We start from the raw sequence: 19,841 nt of genomic DNA on the forward strand, positions 1-19,841 counted from the left end.
TGATAGGTATGACTGGCAAATTAGAGATCACTGTAGACCACAAGTGATCACAGTATGATTACATACGATTTGGAATACGTTTATGATAATGATGTATGAAAGGATATAAACAGCCATTCATTAAAACTGTAAGTTCGGAAAAGTTTTATAGGAAAATTATTGAAGAAAGGGATAAAGTGAGACAAGATAAATGTCAACAGCGACAGGAGAGTAGAAATTCTTCAAAATTTATCAAAAGATGATTCCAGAGTTTTGATGAGAAGGATTAAACATTAAGTACTACGACCTGTTCCCTCAGTGGAACAGGACTGAACTAAACTGAGAAGAGAGGTATAAATTGTCAAGAAACAGCTCCGACGGTTTCGTCGGCTAAGAATGCCAGAAAAGGATTATTGGTATAAAAGTGACATTGTGAAGCAATATAATGCTCTAATAGTTAAAAAAAAAAAAAAAAAAGCAAAGCGGGGCAAAATTTTGTACAGAAGAAGCAGCCTCATGTGGTTCTGTATATAAAATTGTCATGGATAAAACGAAATTAGAGCAAGCAGACAGTAACTGATATTTGACGAGACGAAACTATTGGTTGGCATGGCCACGACAGAAAAGGCATTGGAGAATTTGTTTCCATGAGATTCTTTTTAACACAAAAGTTGTGTTAAACATATGAGCGAATCAGTGGGGTCTCCTAAATAATAATGCTGAAGCTACATGTAGTAGATTATTATAGTGAAATATCCTTTGATTTTCAAGTATATGTAAAGTCACTCCTGTAGCCCCATACTGATCACTCAGCTACGTCAGGCCTTTACTAACCTCTATTGTATTCTGCGAGCATTTCTTTTTCAAAACACCCTAACTAGCTTTAATTATAGAATATCTTGGTTCAAGATTCTGGATCAAGGATTTAAAGTTTGATGGTAAATACATAGCGAACAAACATATTTATTTGAATATAAAGAAAATTAATGGTCATTCACAAGCGTTATCCCAAACAGAACAGATTGTCAGAATTCGGTTTTTTGTTCCTGTTAAAGGGATGCCGTTTCCGTACAAATTACTCTACTTCTTGAAGGGAACGCATCATTTACGTATGCATAACATAATATACAAGAAACTTTGTTTGGCATTGCAATTAAGAAGTTATTCCATTATGAAACGGCACTATCATCAGTAGCGCCAGCGTCTGTGTGAAGTGTTAGTTCATTGGCTGTTTTTGATATTTGAGCAGAGGAAACTATGGCCATGATGCGTCGCTATTGTGTCAGTAAATTACATGCGTTATTTAGCTAACTGGTGACTTTTGTTCTGTTAGATGAAAATCAGAGTTTCTTTACGAGGAAAGGAAAAAATATATATATGCAAACTTGTCCACGACAGTGCCAACTCGGCTTATGGCACGGGAAAGAAAAAAAAGAACAACAATAATAATAAAAATAAATCAATTAAGGTTCGAAAATATGTCCGTGCAGTTTTTATGACTCCTTCCTCGAACTGCTAGATTAGATAATCTTTGTGGGTACTTCTACTTCTGTTGTCCTACTCTAAAATTCAAGATGCTGACCTACTCATGTGGTTCGATTTATTTCACGTCGCTTTGTTTCTGATCGGGGCACTGCCAGTTGCAGTCATGGTTCTTCATCGACCGACTATTTTATGCCATACTTCGAACTGCAAAAGTAAAACTTTTGAGGTTCAAAGGGTGGTATAAAGAATAAACCAGACTAACATGCTGATCACGTTTCAAAATATCTGTTCTTCTCTCCACTTCTGGTCAGCCACGTAGGAACTTTTTCTTCTAAAATTCTTCCCAAAGCTACAACATTTCCTTTCCTCTGCAGATATAATTTTTACTCATTCTGTTAACAATATAAAAATTAAATTCCACCTCTCTCATCAAAATGTTCAGTCTACGAAACAGAACTCTTGAGCAACTCTATTTCTGTACAAACCTTTTTGTTTGCTTAACCAAAAATTTGCTAAACAGTCATAAGCAGGAACTCCATGCGACCGCTCTCTCTTTTTTCTCTGATTATTCTGCATTTAAAAACAAAGGAAATACCTTTCATGAAGGCTAGATTATCCGACTATTCGAAATAACAGCCATAATATCCCTTCTTTATTCGACATGGCCTGCATATCTTACACGAAATGCGTATTTATGCTGAACGTGGAACCGACCCACACACCCTACACCTGAATTTGGGTCCTAAACCAACATCGATTATTGTACCAATAAATTAGCCCCCTCCTACAATCATTGCAAGCAATCTTGAGGCAAGGATACAGATCTTTTACCCCTAGCATTATCGCTGTAACGGGTATTGCATCAGGCATCCATGTAACAATTCACTGAATGCAATAAAGATATTTAATCTTAATTCCTGTTATCAACTACCTAATTATTCTACTGGTCCGATCTGGCAAAGATTTAGGTATCCACCGCGATACCAACCTTTTTCTTTCATCAATGCGTTCTTCATACTAAGTTCAAAGTTAAGCGAGATTTCCGAGAACTACGACAAAATTAAATGCAGCAAATTTAAAAGTACCGATAAATTACATTAATACACTGGCGCGACTAGTCAGAGGATTTTAAAATAATTATTTCTAACAAAAATGCAACCCACTAAAGTAATTCTTGAGTAACACAAACTAAAACCACTAGTGTGTTCTGTAGGGGGTGGAAAAACAAGAAATGATTTACATATAATTTTTTTGTTTCTTATCTTTTTTTTTACTTTTATTTCGTTTTTTTTTTTTTATTTGTTTTTTATTTGTTCCCTTGTGGTGTTTGTCCACTTTATTCTTATTTCCCCCACTTACGAATCTGACTTTACTTCACAGAAGAATTCCAAATTCAAGGGAACTTCTCGATTAATTATAATTCCCTTCGGAAAATGCTGGGTGTTCCAGGATGACAAACTACACACACAAATATATAATATAACATAGTTTATTTACATATATATACAACATAAAAAAATGAACAAACTGAGGCATGTACTATTAATATTCAACTTTGTCTACTTAGTATTAGTTATATATACAATTACGTACATTGGTTATACTCTATTAATGTTATCCTTTCCTTTACAACACAAACGATATTAGTACAGCAACTGTTATAGTTTCTTCCCTGCACATCAACCATAAATTTCCTTACATGCTCCATAATTCTTACCTTATACACTGGTTTAGGACTTTACCCTCCCCTTCCAAAATGCTAATCATACCTACATTTTTCAGGAAACAACTTATGACATATATTCCCTTTCTCTCCTTTGCTTATAACATAACATATGTTTTATTATTAATCAAAGTACTACTATCATTAACACCCTTTTCTTCTTCTTTAGTTCCTTTCACTAATTACAAAGTTATAACTGTCAAATTTCTATTATTATTACTTATCTCTCTCTACATTACGTATATATTTTTATACATGCATATATCTCTCAGTATCTTAAATCTCCACTAATCTGTTATTAGGGTCCTAAAGTCCTTTAAGGTAACGAGAATACTATGTTAGTCACTTACTTAATTTCTTCTTAGGCGGCTTCGCTGTTTTGGATCCTCTCACTCTTAGTAGGAAATGTCATCATCGTATATCAGGGCATTCATTCTAGAACTCCTAGCGAATTTTCTAATGTGGATTACAATTCTGGTATTCTGATGGACTCACTGTACACTTTAACTGGGCTAGCACGTTGCATACTATCATACTCCGTCGATATGGGGACTGCTATCTTCATCCTGAGGCCTTTTTTCAACTTACACGGGCTACTTCCATTCACCACTTTATCGAGCTACTAATTCCGAGTTTTCGCTCCTTTCTCTCGAGCTACTGATTCTGCGGATTTCGCTCCCTTTCTCTCCACCTTATTAAAACCTTTCACAAGGAAAAACTCATAGGGTGCTACCCTCGTAGAACTCCTTCAAGAAGAAAATTTCACAGGGCGCTACCCTGCTCTTTTCCCACCACGACCAAACACTCAACTGTTAACTGACATAGATTTTCTGCCACAACAGAACCCTCAACTGTCCACGTTACTAACTCATCTTCGCAAAACACTCCCAAATTCTCAACTCTGTGTCTGTCCCATTTTATAACACGACACAAAAAAACTCGACTGCCTGTCCTAACTCATTTTCCCAAAAGCCGACGAGAATCTAAACTTTGTCCTTTCCTAACACATTTCCACACACCCCCACATACTCAACTCGGGGTTCTCGTTGTTTCTAACTCATCTTCATAACCACCCACATAAAGCTCAACTGAGGGATCGGTTTCTTTTCCCCTGTTCACTCCTTTTTGTCATTTCAATCACGTACCGCCCTAGTATGTCAGGTCTGCCCCTTTTTTGTTCTATAACCAATCTTCTCCTTTTCTTCGACTTTCTTTCTGCCCTATTCGTCCTTCGACCTTTCTCAAGCTAATTTTACTATGTACAATGCAACCTCTTATTTTAATAAATTATAAATTTTCCCAGATTGTCTGTTCCTTTGAAGAGCGCCGCTACTTTGTTTGTGCTTTTAACGAATTTGTTTTACACTATCTTCTAAACCTGCGATCGCCGACAGTCGGACGCCAATTTTAAAATCTCACTAGAGCATTTGACCCCTATTTACCACCTGGCTGGACTCCGAAGGTCCCTGATCAAAAGGAATGTCCGACCGATTGTGTCCTTCTCGTATTGTTCTGTCCTAGCCTAAATTCTTCGCACCTCCTCGCCAGTAGCCATAGCTACGTTCGGCCCGTAGTCTCCCACGCTAACCTTGTCTACATTTAATCCCTTTGCCTGTGAGCCATTATCTAATTAGTATCTGTGACCAGTACTGTTCCGCTGCCCCATATTGCCATTTCCCAATCTTTATTTTAAATAAATCTCACTCATTTCTAAAATATTAAACGTGTAAGAGTTTACATCTTACAGTTCTGCACACGAATTTAACCACTCAGTCACGTCAGACCTTACTGTTATTTAAAAGCTGATCACTATTTTTCTGGTGAAATTTCAAACTTAGCTTAGTATACAGATCGGCCAAAGGACACTTGTTGTAGTTTTTTTTGGGGGGGGGGGGGGCACAAGGGCTATTATAGCCAAATTGTGCCTGTTCCTGTGGAGAGAGAGTGACACTGTACAGATTATTAAAAATCTCAACTAAATTGGGGTTGTCTCCAATAATAAGTCTAAGTTGAAGATCGAAACGATGTGCATCTGGCAGACATAATGAGTGCGCTCTATAAGAATACGTTTTAGAGTTAGTGACAGATCACAGTGCAAGCATAGCGGGGGATTATTTCCTTGCAATAAATATATGTGCGTAAGGTGGCTATGACCAAATGTGTGCTCTGGCAAGCACAACCTTTTTGTGTCTGTTTGAGCGGAAGCAAGATTTCCATAGCTGTGGAATTGTGATGTGTCATTGTCAGTTTCATTTAATTTAGAACATGATGAACATCGAGGCGCAATTGGAGGGTAATTATATCAAGTTCTATGTTTGCTCTTTTTAGCCCTAGGGCTACTAGCTCTTTCTGCCCAAGTTTCCGACCCTACCACGTAGAGGCAGGAGCGGTGCCAACCAGTGGCCAAGCAATCAGAGCAGTATGTTGCTAGCGTAGATAGCAATAACGTTGTGAGCGGAGGAGAGTTTATGAAAATAAGCTAGTACTTGCCCTAGGAAAAAAAACACTAGATAATCGCACTACGAAAATCGCTTGGCACTCGGGGCCCACTTACTTGTGAAGGTATGATACGTGAGAGGTCATATGAAATGCAGTACCATACAAAGACCACAACGACCAAAGCAGAATGGCTTCCTCATTCGGTGCAGATTTTCTTAATTTTCTATTTTGCTCCAAATAACCAAGCTTAGCTAAGTAAATCAATAATATTTAATTCAAGTGACCTGCTGCTCTATTACTGTGTACTAATAAGATACACATGCATTTCTTTTCGAAGCAAAAGTTCTGAAAGAATTAAAAATATAAATAACACGAAAGAACTAAAACTGTAACACTAATAGCTTCATAATTTTCGTTCTTTTGTATAAGTTATTATATATTCTGGGAATAAAATAGACCTACGTGATGTTAATGTACAAACTCGCCATTTTTTTTAACAGCGAGAGCCACCTTTGGCTGGTTGCAACTCGTAGTACTTTACTTGAGTTTCTCATCCTATACAGATTTACTTAATTTTCTATTTATATTCGAAATAAAAGCAGAAATTTTATTTTTTACAGTAATTTTCTCTTTTATTTCCAAATCCATCCAATGTTCATTTAAGATTCAACAATGTTTCATTTCAGATAATCATAAAAACAATAATAACGCATTTGAATTGAAGCAGAATATTGAAGATATTTTTTATGTGAATTTTAGCAAACTCAACTGGTAAAAGAATCCATTTTGTTTAACCATTTGCATTGAAACATAAATAATTATGTAATAATATATTTATATTGCTTATTTAATAAAATTTATACATATATGGAACACTGAAGAGGCCCTTAACATTGCCTATATTAAAATGAAATGATTTTTTTATTCTTTAAAAATTCTGAATATCTTAAGAGAAGGAAATCTACATAATTTTATTCTTGAATGTTTGCGGGAATAATTTCCAATTTATTCCAGAAAATATTTTTCAGAATTTCGAAATATTGAAACATTCGAAAATGATTTCGACTGTCCAAACTGGCAATGCACCACTGTGTAAAAGTAATCTTGTATGGCAATCGTTTAAATAAATTTTCTTCTTTCAAATAACATTTCCACAATCGAGGGTTTAATGGTTTTTTCAGAAGATATTCATTAACAAGATCGCTATGGTATTAAGGTTATATTAAAAATCACAGACCCTAATTTTACTGTTGAAGTGCATTGAATAAAATATACAGTGTAATCATTGAGTTAAAACGAAAAAAAAAAAAAAAAAAAAAAACAAATCGATAATTAATGTTGAATTACTATTCAACAATATGGAAAATTTCATGCTGTTGCCACACTAATCATATAACCCTTAGCGTTCCTTCTGTATATTCATTTCCAGCGTGCACAAATTCCTAGAAAAAATATCCACAGCTCTCTTCTCTCCCAAAGTTTTGTATATTAACAATCTGTCGTGGGCTACTTGTGAGAAGTTCAGCACTATACATAACCAGGGAAGAAAATATCTGCTAAGATATTGATCATTACAGAAACAGAGAACTCCTTGTCGTTTTTTTTCCTTCATTCTGGGCGGTTGGCTCCAGTTGAAGTCATCTAGATTGTGAGTAGACAGCGACACGTTTTATGTATATATTTTATTTATTTTTTTTGTATATATCTATTTATATATACAAAACTTACTTTATCCCTTGCGTTTCTTTAAATCCATCTTGGTATTGTCTTCTTGAATTGTCTTCAATATTATGCAACATATTATATATATATATATATATATATCCTGAGAAATTTGGCGAATCTCCATAAGCGATCTCATTTATATTAATATCCAAAATTTATTTGAGTTTTCTTTCATACAATTAGAAAAAAAAAAAATACTATTTATTATTTGTATAAATTAAATAAAATTTTCAAAGTAAGGGCGAAAACGTTATTATTTCCTTATATTGTGAAAATTCTCTTAACGCGATGCAAACACTTGATGTGGATTTTAAAATCAGCGTACCAGACTTAGCAACGGAACATGTCAGAATAGACACTGCATTCTACAAGTTTTAGTTTTCAGACCTGTGTCGCCAAGTTCAATGAAAATTCTGGAGCGTGTCTGGAGTTGATCCACTCGACGACAACAGCACGCAATGATGATGCATCGAACTTTATTATACCGCATGTGTAGAGAGTTGGAAGACTGAAATTCCAATTAATCATACGTGTAAGTTTGTACTGAAAATTTCCAAAACAACTCTGCATGACGCGCTTCCCAAGGGACGCGCACCTGAGAGGCTGTCATCTATATTAAGTAAAATGCATCGCATGAAACAAAAGCAGCAAAAGTTAATTCTCTGCATTAATGTGTGACACTGCAACAAAAAATACTCACTTTTTTGAAAAAAAAAAAACTAAACTGTATTTTATGACGAAGTGACGTTCACTTTGTTGGAATTGTAAACAGGTATAACTGTTAAATCTTGGGGCTGAATATCCATGTGAAAGCCTTCAACGATAGAGCCAATATCCAAAAGTGAAGTGAAGGAGATTTACTATTCACAGGGGGGGAAAGTGATGAAGAGAAGAACGCTTTAAATATTTGAATATCAAGTACAAGATGCGCCGTTTTCTAAAATGACGAAGTGACGTCACTTCGTTTAACTGTTTTACTTTTGTCTGCATGCAATGTCACGCTCAAGAGCGTCCACAGGTGTTCGATCGGATTTAAGTCTGTCATCGTGCTGGCCAAGGCAGTCAATGGATTATCTTCAGTTTCCAGATATTCCTCTACCATTTGAGTTCTATGTGCAGTGGCGTTGTCGCGCATGAAAAGAAAATCTGGGCTAGCCGCACCCCAAAAAGTCACACATAGGATTCGTATATCTGTTCTTGATAACTCTGCGCAGTGACGGTACCCCTATTAACACATGAAGAGGGTGCGTCCGTTGATAATTATTCCGCCCCACACGAGAACACGGCCTCCATCGTAAGTAGCCGTTTATATGATGTTCGAGGGATGGCACCACATTCCTTGTCTGTAGATGAAACATCCAGATTCTTAGTAGGCTAAAACGGGCCTCATTAGAAAACAGAACTGCACTCCATTTATCAGGGCTCCAAGTCACATGTTCATGGTACCAGTTTCGAAGAGCTCTATGGTGGTTTGGGGTTAATAAGGTACAAACCACTGGTTTCCTTGTGTAAAGTCCAGTTGAATTGAGCCTTCTTAACACAGTCCGGTTGGAAATGTTTTCACCTGTGGTCGCAGAACACCTCAAAACACAGATGACAGGACATCAGCTGTCTCTTGTCTGTTTTGCTTGATGCATCCCTCGCAACTCCTTGTAACGGTTCCAGTTTCCTGAAACTGCTTCCACAGTGTCGAGACGACACTGCATGACGCATTAAGCCAACGCCATACATCCACCTACCAGGCTTTGAGTTGTCCAACGGCCCGCCATCTTAAACGACGATTACTTGCTATCCTGGGTACTGGAGATGTGAGTATCACAGTGAGCAATCCAAAAACTGGAATGAAGTGATGTGGTGGCAACCAATGTTGTATAGGCATGGATAATTTGCATAATGAACGGCTCTGTAAGGTGGTAGATCGATTCTATTGGTACTCGGAATTTGCACGCCAGGATGCCTATAATACCAAATATTCGCCTTCGGCGACACTGTTTACATTAAAATATTCATAAAAAAAACATTTTGTTCTTTTAATTTTGTCGATCAGTGTAGGATGTATATAAATTATCAGATGACATAGAAGCCTACGGTAAGGTATATACTAGTGTGTAATCGACTCACAAAGGTTAGGGAAGCTAAGGCAAATTGCGAGAAGTCTCTAGCAAAAAAAAAAAAAAAAAAAAAGAGGCAAGGAGACGAATCTCATTGGTCCACTTGATATGAACAGTTTAACTGCGGATAATCCTACTCTTGTTGCTGATAAACTGGATATCGTATTTTAGTTAATATCATACTTACTTTTAGTTAATTACTGTGGGAGCAACAGTCAGACATAAAAATGCGATTAATGTGAATAATTCCTATATTTTGCAGAAGCATAGGTCCATCCATGTTTGTTTCCGGTTCTGTTTTTTTTTTTTGCGTGTTATTTGTTTTAATATAGTCGTCTTGTTGAATGAAACATCTGCGTTTCTGGGGGGGGAGGTCGATAGGGCAAACCCAATCAAGGCCTTTTATAATTCAGCCATGATTTGGGAAAAAAAAATTTTTTTTCTTCTCTTTTAATAAGATTCGAAGTTAGACGCATTCCACACGGTGTCAAAAGGTCAGCTGTTGTAAGCAAAGCGTTACAAAATGAAGCAGACCCAACCATCTTGAAATGTATTTTACTGATAAAAACTTAAAAACCACGGTAGCTTAAATTTCAAACAAACTTGTGACCTAGAATACGCTGAGGGCAATAACTGGAATTTTCTGAAGGGGTTATGATTTCAGTTTTTTAATGCTTGAAAGTTTTGTTATATTGAAATCGCTAATCATGTTTGCTATTATTGCTAACCACAGAAAAAAATGTATACAGAAATAGATACAATTCGACATTCTTATCAGAAATACTTCTGTTTAGAAACCAAAGATGTTTTCTGAAATATTCTCTGAAATCTTTGTTCCAGATAGTCATATATAAAGAAAGAAAAGAAAAAAAAAACATAGGCAAAACAATACAGGAATTTATTCTCCAAAAATGCAAAACTCTTATTGAAAAAAGGTCTTTCTATTAAAGTACACTTCTCAGTTTCTTTTTCCCAGTTAAGAACTACACTTTTAGCTGTGCTTCCATTTCAAACCTGAGCGGCTATTATTATTATGATGGCACCAGCTGCAATTCTCATAAATAACTTGTAATACAGAATGGTAAATTCGCAATGAAAATAAGCTACATAACTTTGAATAGAACTTAGCTGTGGCTATAATAATAAGTGTAAACTACTGAATAGAGAAAACTTGTGAAAAACTACTTTTAAGTGCATCGAAACTAATCAGTTTTCTTCGTATGAGAAAACTGGTGTAATATACATTAAAAGAAACAAATAAAAAAAATTAAAAAAGGCAGAACAGGAAACACGAGAGAGCTGGGACTTAGACAATAAAAAGAGACAAACAGATAGCTTTCCGATTTTTTACTCTCAAGTGAGGAAAAAACGAAGAAAAGAAATCAACAAAGAAAACAAAAACCAAATTTTTTAGATTACTGCGAGAATGCGAGAGCAGATGCAGAGAAAAGGAAACAAAACACTCTACTGAAACGGACGCAACTCAAAAGATAAAAAAAAAAGACAACACGTCTGTTGTAACCAGACATACAACAACCAAAATCAAAAGCTAAGATAATTAGTTGGCTTCAGCCAAAGTAGTCTTCTACAGCCAACAGTTATTACAAGTGAATCCAGAACATACATGGGAGCATGACCTACCTCATCGAACACCAACACAGCAGAAAATAATCTTTTAACGCGCATTGTTTCATTTTTCGCATAAAACTCTCCTGGATCATTCCGAATCAATACTAGCTAAAAAGATAAGGCCAATCTCCGTCTACGAAATCAAATTTTGAACCATTCGATTTTTAAGAAAATCTACATTGCGTACTAGCAGATATTTGACTTGTTTTCCTTTACATTCTTGCGCGATACAAGAAGATTCTGTCACAGAGAAACAAGGTTGTAAATACCCAAAAAGAGTTTTTTCTTAAAATTTCGGCTCTTTTTCGTTGATAATTCTAAAGACTTAATAATCTTAAGTCTTTAGAATTATCAAAAAAGTACGTATAGTTTGTTTTTTAATAAGTTTGTTGTTTATTATATCGGCAAATATTATAAATACAACTGTTGAGTTGGAGAGGGGATGGTAAAACATCGGAAATTAATGTGGCAGACACAGGAAAATACTTGTGGCAATGGTGATGGTTTTGATATAAGTGAAATCAATGAAGGAAATGCAAACACAGGGAAGCAAATAATGATTTCAAAGGATATTATAAATTAACTTCAAACAACACCGTTCACTATTCTCCTTTCTGTTAAAAAAAAAATGAAGACTCAGTTTAATCAGAAATTCTCCAAAATATTCTTACAGAAATTTTAAACGGTTCTGTAGATCACGCGGGCATGCGCTAATTTTAGGTCGCTTCGTTGTATTTTTAATCTTAACGAAATCATCGTAACAGAAACGCACATTGTCATCTGACTAATTTGAATGAATCAAGTCGGAGGAAAAAATGTGCCTTCATTATTCCTCTCTTCTTTTAGATCTTCGCAATACTGTGAAGTGTTCTGATTATAATTTAATAATTCTTAATAAGATTAGAACACAATCTACGAGACGCAAGTAAAACTTGCTATGGATATAAGAAAACTTTTAATAGACTGTGTACACCCCCGTTAGTTTCTTCTCTTAATATTTGGGGTTTCACGATACGTGGCGATATTTTTATTTTCTTCAGCCTCTCGTGCTGTGGCAATGAAAGCGTAATAGCTGTACGCCTAGCTCTCTTTAAAGTGATAAGATTTAAGCAAGATAGTTTAGTTTCTAAGCTCAGAGAGTCACGATAATTTTGTTTTCCTTTTACTTTTTTTTTTAACTCAAGTGGTTCATCCTGGAAATGTTTAATTAAACTTTGGGGACGAACAGCATTTCATTTAGTGTGATTTTATCCTACGATGCTGTGACTGAATTATCTCGTCGGTAACCTACGTGCTTGATTAAGACGCCGTATCTTCTCCTACTCCTCCTACTTCAATATCTTCTTATGTGCATTATGCTTGAGTCTCAAGAATTTTATACCTTTAACGGGCTCGCATGTAAACACGATGTTTGGTGAATTTAGAGCAAGAAATACTCGCGTTGTTTGACAAACGCAAGTGGTTTGGAACGCAATTTAATACAAGAATGCAGATTCGTTTATCACTGAGAGTTCTTCCTAAATTACAGAGGAAGCCAATGTTTTCAGGATTGCATCTATGTCGAATACCTGTATTTTCTTTAAGCTATTTAAGATTTTGGAAACGCTATTTCCAATGTTGTTTTGTAAAGACCGAGTTTTTTGATTAAATTAATTGAAACAGTTCGATTCATTTCTAATGTTTAACTAATGTTTAATAAGTATTTTAGGTGTATTTATTAAAGAATTCACCGTAGGTTTCTTCTTTTGCATTTTGTTTCCTCAGTAGTTTTATTAATCGAATCTTGGAATTCGTGTCCTCTTATTTTCCACTTTTTATCAGCAAAATGCTTGATGGTTCCCCAATTTAGACTCGACTCAACATTAATAAAAAAAAAAAAAGGAAAGGTACGAGACGAGGCATAGCGGATTGCTATGTGCAGTGCCGCCTTGGGCTAGAACGATAAAAATGGTCTAAATTTTACAAAATGAAATGTACATAACGCTGTATTTGAACTTCGGTGACACCAAACATCAGGAAGTTTTTCTTCAACATTTTTCTTGCCTGAGGAGAACAACTATCTCATACTTCAAAAAGTTTAAATTTCTTAACAATAATTCGGTCACTTTTTGAATTTAACACAATGCTCGTATAGAAAGTGCGAATTTTCGATTATTAAAGAATTAAGGCAACTGGCTTCAAATTCACTGTGGATAAGGTACACCTTTTAGGTTTATCTTCCAAATTATCTTTCATCAAATATATCTCTATTTTGCGCAATTTTGTGAGTAGAAATGTAAACACAACGGTGTGTACATTGTTTCATATTTTCACCGGTTAATTGTGGCTATTGGAAAATCGAAATAACTCATGTGCAAAACCCTATCCATCCGCCTGATATCACTTAACTAACATTAAAGACACCGTTAGGAATTCCTCCGGTCTCCACGTTCTTAGAGCTCGAAGCATTTCTTAATATTCTAAACGGTTATCAATTTCATCCATTACTATACCGCAACAATGTGTTTACAAAGTAAGAAGGGCTCATTCTTTTGTACATTTAAACGTAATAAAGAAAATAGATCAAATGTTAGTCCGCATAACAAGCTGAAACCAAATCTTGAAGCATAGCTCGTGCTCCCAGAACTTCTAAAACACCGCTATAAATGCTTTATGATATATTCAAATAATACTACAGGCTTATGTCGATTAGTTAGTCCACTCCACACCGAGTGAAAAAGACCAGAATTCTAATCTTATCAATGACGCGAGCAATTTTTATGGTCTTTTTCACAAATGGGTAACTTACAGTAAGAACAGGTGCATGTATATTTGCAATGACACATTGTACAATGTGTACAATGAGAACAGAATGTACATTGTAAATGCATTGTACAATGAGAACAGAATGTACATTGTAAATGCATTGTACAATGAGAACAGAAGTGGAGAGGTTATGCTCTTAATTAGGAAGCATACAAAATCTAAGGCAGTGTGCCCAGTCAACATGGGTGACCAGTCAATTTTGAGTCAGTTTGGCGCAACGGAAGCACTGGGCAAACAAAAATGAGACTAGGAGCGTGCTAGCGGCTTAACTGTGATGAGTTTATGAACAACTATACAGAAAAATAGAGTGGGCTAGTGAATCAGAATGTCTTATAATAGTGATTTTTAACTTTCCAAATGTTGACTATAACTTTTGAGTTGATCACTCACACTATAGCTAGATTTATGTGGAACTATTAGATGACTATTTTCGATAGCAACGTGTCAAAGAAAAAACAAGAGGAAGCAATAACCTCGATCTGGTTATCAGCAGAGATTCCTCACGAAGATTCTTCAGAGATCACAGTGATCACAATGTATTGATGTGAGATCTACTTAAAGAGGTAACTATCATCATGGTAAAAGGAAGGCCTTTTGCTTTTGTAAATGGTTTAGAGTTTTTAGATTCCATGTCGTGGGACCAACTGATGATGTTGCCAACACAAATTCTACATGCGAGCATTCAGAGAAATAATTACAGAAGCTACTCTTCATATGAACTAAGAAAATAATGTCTTAGATCTAAATGGATGTCAAATGAAATGATGAAACTTATGGCAGAGAATGAAATGCATGGGATGCATAAAAATTATAAAGTGATGCAGAAGACATGGTAGATATAAACTGCTCTGTAATAAAGTCACACAGGTGGTTATGAAGACTAAGGCAGATTACGAGAAGTCGCTGGTATATAATGCAAAGGAAAAAAAGGCAAATACTTGTTTAATTATCTAAAAGGTTGAGGAAGGGGTTCCATTTAATATCGACGGTTTAGCTGTTAGTTGTTAGTGATCCTGCTCAGGTTGTGACAAATTGAATAGTTGTTTTGAACCTACATTCATAAATAAGTAATTTTTCAGCTTGATATCAAAAGGTTTTGCCAGAAATAAAAACAAAGTCTAACAGGGAGCTAAATGATTTTGTGATAACTGAGAGGATAGCGGAAAATAAATTGTTGAAGCTAAACATATGTAGAGGCAGCTGTGGTGGATGGAATAAATCCAATTAACATTAGCAGATGCATATGATGCAAGAAAGCAAGTTTATATAGCATCAGCTAAAAATAAATAAATCTTCCCATTTCACCATCTGGTCAATCCAAATTCGCCTAGTTTAGCCGTAAATTTATTTAAGCTATCAACTTCCACAACAACAGAGTGAAGTCTGTTTCAGCACTCAACTACCCGCTGGCTAAAGGCAAACTTCCGCACATTTGTTCTACAACTGTTTTTCCTCAATTTTAATCTATGCCCCCTCAGGTTCTTAATCTTAGCAAGCGGAAGTATCCCATCAGCATTTTGCCTGCTCAAACCATTCAAGGCCTTATAAACCTCAGTCAGATCACCTCGCAGGTGCCTAGTCTCCAGATGCTGCAACATCTTGTAGAACTTAAGTCTCTCTTTGTTCCTCTCACCAATCTTGTTTCCCTTCTCTGTACTCGTTCTAGCAACTCTACACCCTTCCTAAAATGTGGCCTCCATACCTGTACGCGGTACTCAAGGTGTGGCCTGACCATTTCCACACCTTGACAAAACTCCATGAACTGCTCTGGCAGCTAGTCTGCACTGCTCAAAGAACTTCATATCTGAGTGCAATTGCCCCCAGGACTTTTTCATTCTCCACCTCCCTGAGTGTAGTATCACACAGTTGATACGTTTCTCTTCAGTTACTGCTACCCATATGCAGAATTTTCCATTTGTCAATGTTAAACTTCAGTTGCCACTTCTCAGCCCATCTTCCTAACTTTTCTAGATACTCTTGCAGTAGCATACGGTCTTTACTGTCATTAACAACCCTGTCAACTTTTGTATCATTTGAAACGTGGACATTAAGACTGATATACCTTCATCGATATCATTGATGATATGATCGATTATATTAAGGAAAGCACATAATTATGAGAGCATCTTTGGAGTCAGGGGTGTTACCTGTGGACTGGAAATGGGAATGTGCATTTGGAACTGGAGATGTGAAAATGCACAGCTCCAGTTCCACCTTTGTATCATCTGAAAACGTGGATATTAAGCCTGATATACCTTCATCGATATCATCGACGAATGATATCATCAGTTCCAAATGCACACCCCCAGAGTGGGATCAAGGGGTGACATGAGTAATAACAGACCTATTAGCTTAACTTCTGTTCGAGGGAAAATAATGCAGTTACTAGTTAAAGAAGTAATGCATCACCATCTAGGCAAGAGTGCAGTTATACAGCAGTCATGGTACGAATTCGTTAAGGGGCGATATTGTCTTACCACTCTGACTGGATACGATGATGCAGCAACAAACGAACTGTTTGCAAAAAATAATTTTGATATCGATACTTGAATTTAAGGAAAACATTGATACTATTGCACATAAAATACAGCTGTACAAATTGGAGCAATAAGGGCAAAGTTACTGCTATAGAAAGAGGGATGGTTGAGTGGGAGAGACAGGTAGTAGTTGTCTATGGACACGTATCTTCTTGGACTAATGTTATTAGTGGATCTCCCTGGGTTTAATGCTGTGCCCACTGCTTTTTAATTTTTTTCTATATTTAATAATGATGTTTAAGAAGGCATAACAGACTTAATGTCCAAGTTTTCAGATATTATAAAGGTTGGCAGGGTGGTTAATGACAATAATGAAGGTAAGCTACTGGAACAAGGTCTATAAAAATTAGGTGGCGAACTCATAAACGGCAGTTGAAATTTAACATTGACAAACGCAAGATACTACATGAGGGTAACAGTAATCCTAGATTAAGGTTCCAACTGATATTATTACACTCAGGATAGCGGAAAACAGAAAGACCTGAGGGGAAAGTCAGATGTGAATTCTCTGAGCAGTGCACACAGATAGGCTGCCAGGACAGCTCATGGGGTTTTCTTAATGATATACAATGATATAATGATAGGAACTTGGAAGAATGATAGATAATGAGGTGATTTTCCTGTTGTACAAGGCAATGGTCAGGCTGCATCTTGAGTGCTGCGTAAAGTGCTGATTAAAGATCTGAGGCACACTTTGAAAGGATGTAGATATGCTATTAAGGACGTAGAGAAGGACAACGAGATTGGTGAGGGTAATAGAAAGGCGGTCTTACCAAATAAGGCTTCATAGTTCTGCAAAATGTAGCGTCTTGAAACTAGGCTCTTGCAAGGTGGTGCGATTGAGGCGTTTAATGCTTTAAATCGAATGGATTGAACAAGCTCATTTCTGATGATATTCTTCCTTTGGCTCACACCACACACAAGTGGGAGTATAATAAATTCAAATTGACGAAGGGTGATTGCAGGTTAGATGCGCGGAAGTCTGCCTTCAGCCAGAGGGTGGTTGATTGTTGTAACTAGCGTCCATGTATTGTTGTGAACTGGGCAATTTTAATAAATATTTAGGAAGGACTAAACAAATTATTGGAGCAGCGCACAGGTAATGTTGGAAGTTTTTTCCTCTTTTTGTTGATGTTTTATAAGCTTGCTTTCTTGCACCATCTGCCACTACTAATACTAAATTAAGTGAAAGTTTGTTTGCACATTTGTATCTAAATCGATCTGATATTAGTTTTAATAGGTTTAAATAAAATGCCCTGACCTCCGTATTTTAATCTTCAACGACGTAACGTAGTTCTGAAACATCGGTATTTGCCGGTTAACTGTACAATCATAGCTAATTAGGTCATTCTACGGTGAAAAGTCTTGTAAACTTATAATAAATAAGTGCCAAAAATATATAGGGCATTCTTTACTTTATACTGTGAGGTAATTTCTGAAGGTAAATTGATTTCAAAAGTGCAATGAAATCGTTACACAAATTCCCATTTAATAGCAACATTTCCCGAAATAAGATAATATTAATTAATAATAGATCTTTCACACCCAATTATAATTATCAGTATGGTCCAGTGTTTCTCTACCGCGGGTCTGGACCTAAATATGAGCTTCGGCCAAATTCCTAATGGAATTTTGTATAAAAATACAAAAATATATATAAAAATTAATAACAGTTTTAATGAAATACTTAAAATCGTTGTGTTAAGAAGAACATCTTGACAATTTGGCAAATTACCATTATTATTAAGAGAATCCATGTACTCATCCTCTGAATGCATTGTCAGTCTTTAGCGGCCATATAAGCGCCTCTTTTAAGCATAAGAAATAGCTTTAACCATATTCTTAATTAAATTCGTTGAATCAACTGTTTCGTTTTTACTGCAAAAGAAAGACAAACGATATACGAGTATTTTACCTTATCTTTAATTAAGCCCATGGCACGTGGCATGTCAACATTTGAACATAATGCATTTACATCATAATAGTGCGACACCAGGGTGTCATCCTTTATCTAACTGAGATACTGTCGGTCGCTTATTGTGTAATTTGGGAATATTTCGAAAATAAAGAGGATAATTTTATGTCAAAATGATGGAATGGTGCATATATAACAGCGCTTATGTTCGATGTTACTTGCAAGTTATTATTAATGATAACATAGATTAAAACATTTGGCTTTAACTCCGAATGAAAATTAATCTGCCTCTTTAACATGGGTATTAAATACGGTTATTCGGTTCACGTGGTTATTTTTAAGTTCTGCTTCTACTGGAATTTAGCAAGAAAAAATAAAGGCAAAGATATCGTTTGTTGAACGGGAAAGTAAAAGTATATCTCATATAATTAACGCAAGGTGAACCGTAAGACCTTAAGACAAAAAGTTGGTAAAATATTTGAAACAACAAACAAAGCTACAAATAAAATTAATAAATTTTTGCTTATATGTCTTCTTCAAACTATCGGTTAAACAAAAAACTTTATGTGCTGCATATAGCAATTTTTATTCTAAACCAACGAAACAGAAACTTGCAACTGTTCCAGGCTTATCATTATAGCCCCTCCTGAGTGTGATTTACTAAATAACTGTATGCGAACTACAAATTTATAGGCAACAACAATAATAAGAAATCTTCAACGGTATCTACAGAGGCCCATATCCAAGTTAGATGCTCTAACTCATCTTATAAAGTTTGGGTTCACATTTAGCTATTTAATTAGCAGAATGGCAGTGCCAGTGTAAAAGCACTCCGGTTTCGATGAAATCAGATAGATTGCAGGATAGTGTATGTCCAAAAATACGCTGATACAATTGAAAGTTTTGGCATGTTGTCTGTTAGTTTAAAGTGGCCTAAGTAAAATGCTGTAAATGATTTTATGAGCAACGTTACCAATGGATTGACTAACCTAGGTATACAGTAATTCATGCTGAAGGATTTTTTTTTTTTTTTTTTTTTTTTGATTTGGTAGTTGTTGGCGCATCGGCTTCTGTGGCCATATTGCACCTCCCAAGGTTTTTGCAGTACTTTGATCCAAGCCCGAGGCGAGAATCGAACCCGCGACCTTTGGGTTGCCGGGCAGGTACTTTACCCACTCGGCTAGCCCGGTCGGCCATGCTGAAGGAATTATGAACTCAAACCTGATACCCCATTTGTGAAATTCGTTTTTCGGTTTACTTTACAATGCACTAAAGTTCATGGGAAATAAAACCATAGAGATCTTGCCTAAGAACAACTACTTCCGAAATGGCGTGAAAAAAAATTAATGAAATTTCTTTCGATTGCTTCTTATTCAGTTTCTTCCAAACAAACAAGAGGCTTATGGTCATAGCGACTAAATGTTCTAAAGCCACACCATACATGATCCACATTAGACGGCATGCTACAAGGGAACTCCTAGCAATGCATGAAG

The 19,841-nt window shown here is 35.9% G+C and overlaps 1 protein-coding gene across 2 annotated transcripts in view; it reads left to right on the forward strand.

The window, feature by feature from the left end:
- Window positions 1-19,841, forward strand: part of LOC150089315 (lachesin-like) — a 758,400-nt gene that overhangs the window by 183,521 nt on the left and 555,038 nt on the right. The gene's annotated exons all lie outside the window — the stretch shown is intronic.

The sequence above is a fragment of the Mastigoproctus giganteus genome, chromosome 2, assembly GCF_048544385.1.
Source record: "Mastigoproctus giganteus isolate SK-2022 chromosome 2, ASM4854438v1, whole genome shotgun sequence".
NCBI classification, from domain to species: Eukaryota; Metazoa; Arthropoda; class Arachnida; order Uropygi; family Thelyphonidae; genus Mastigoproctus; species Mastigoproctus giganteus.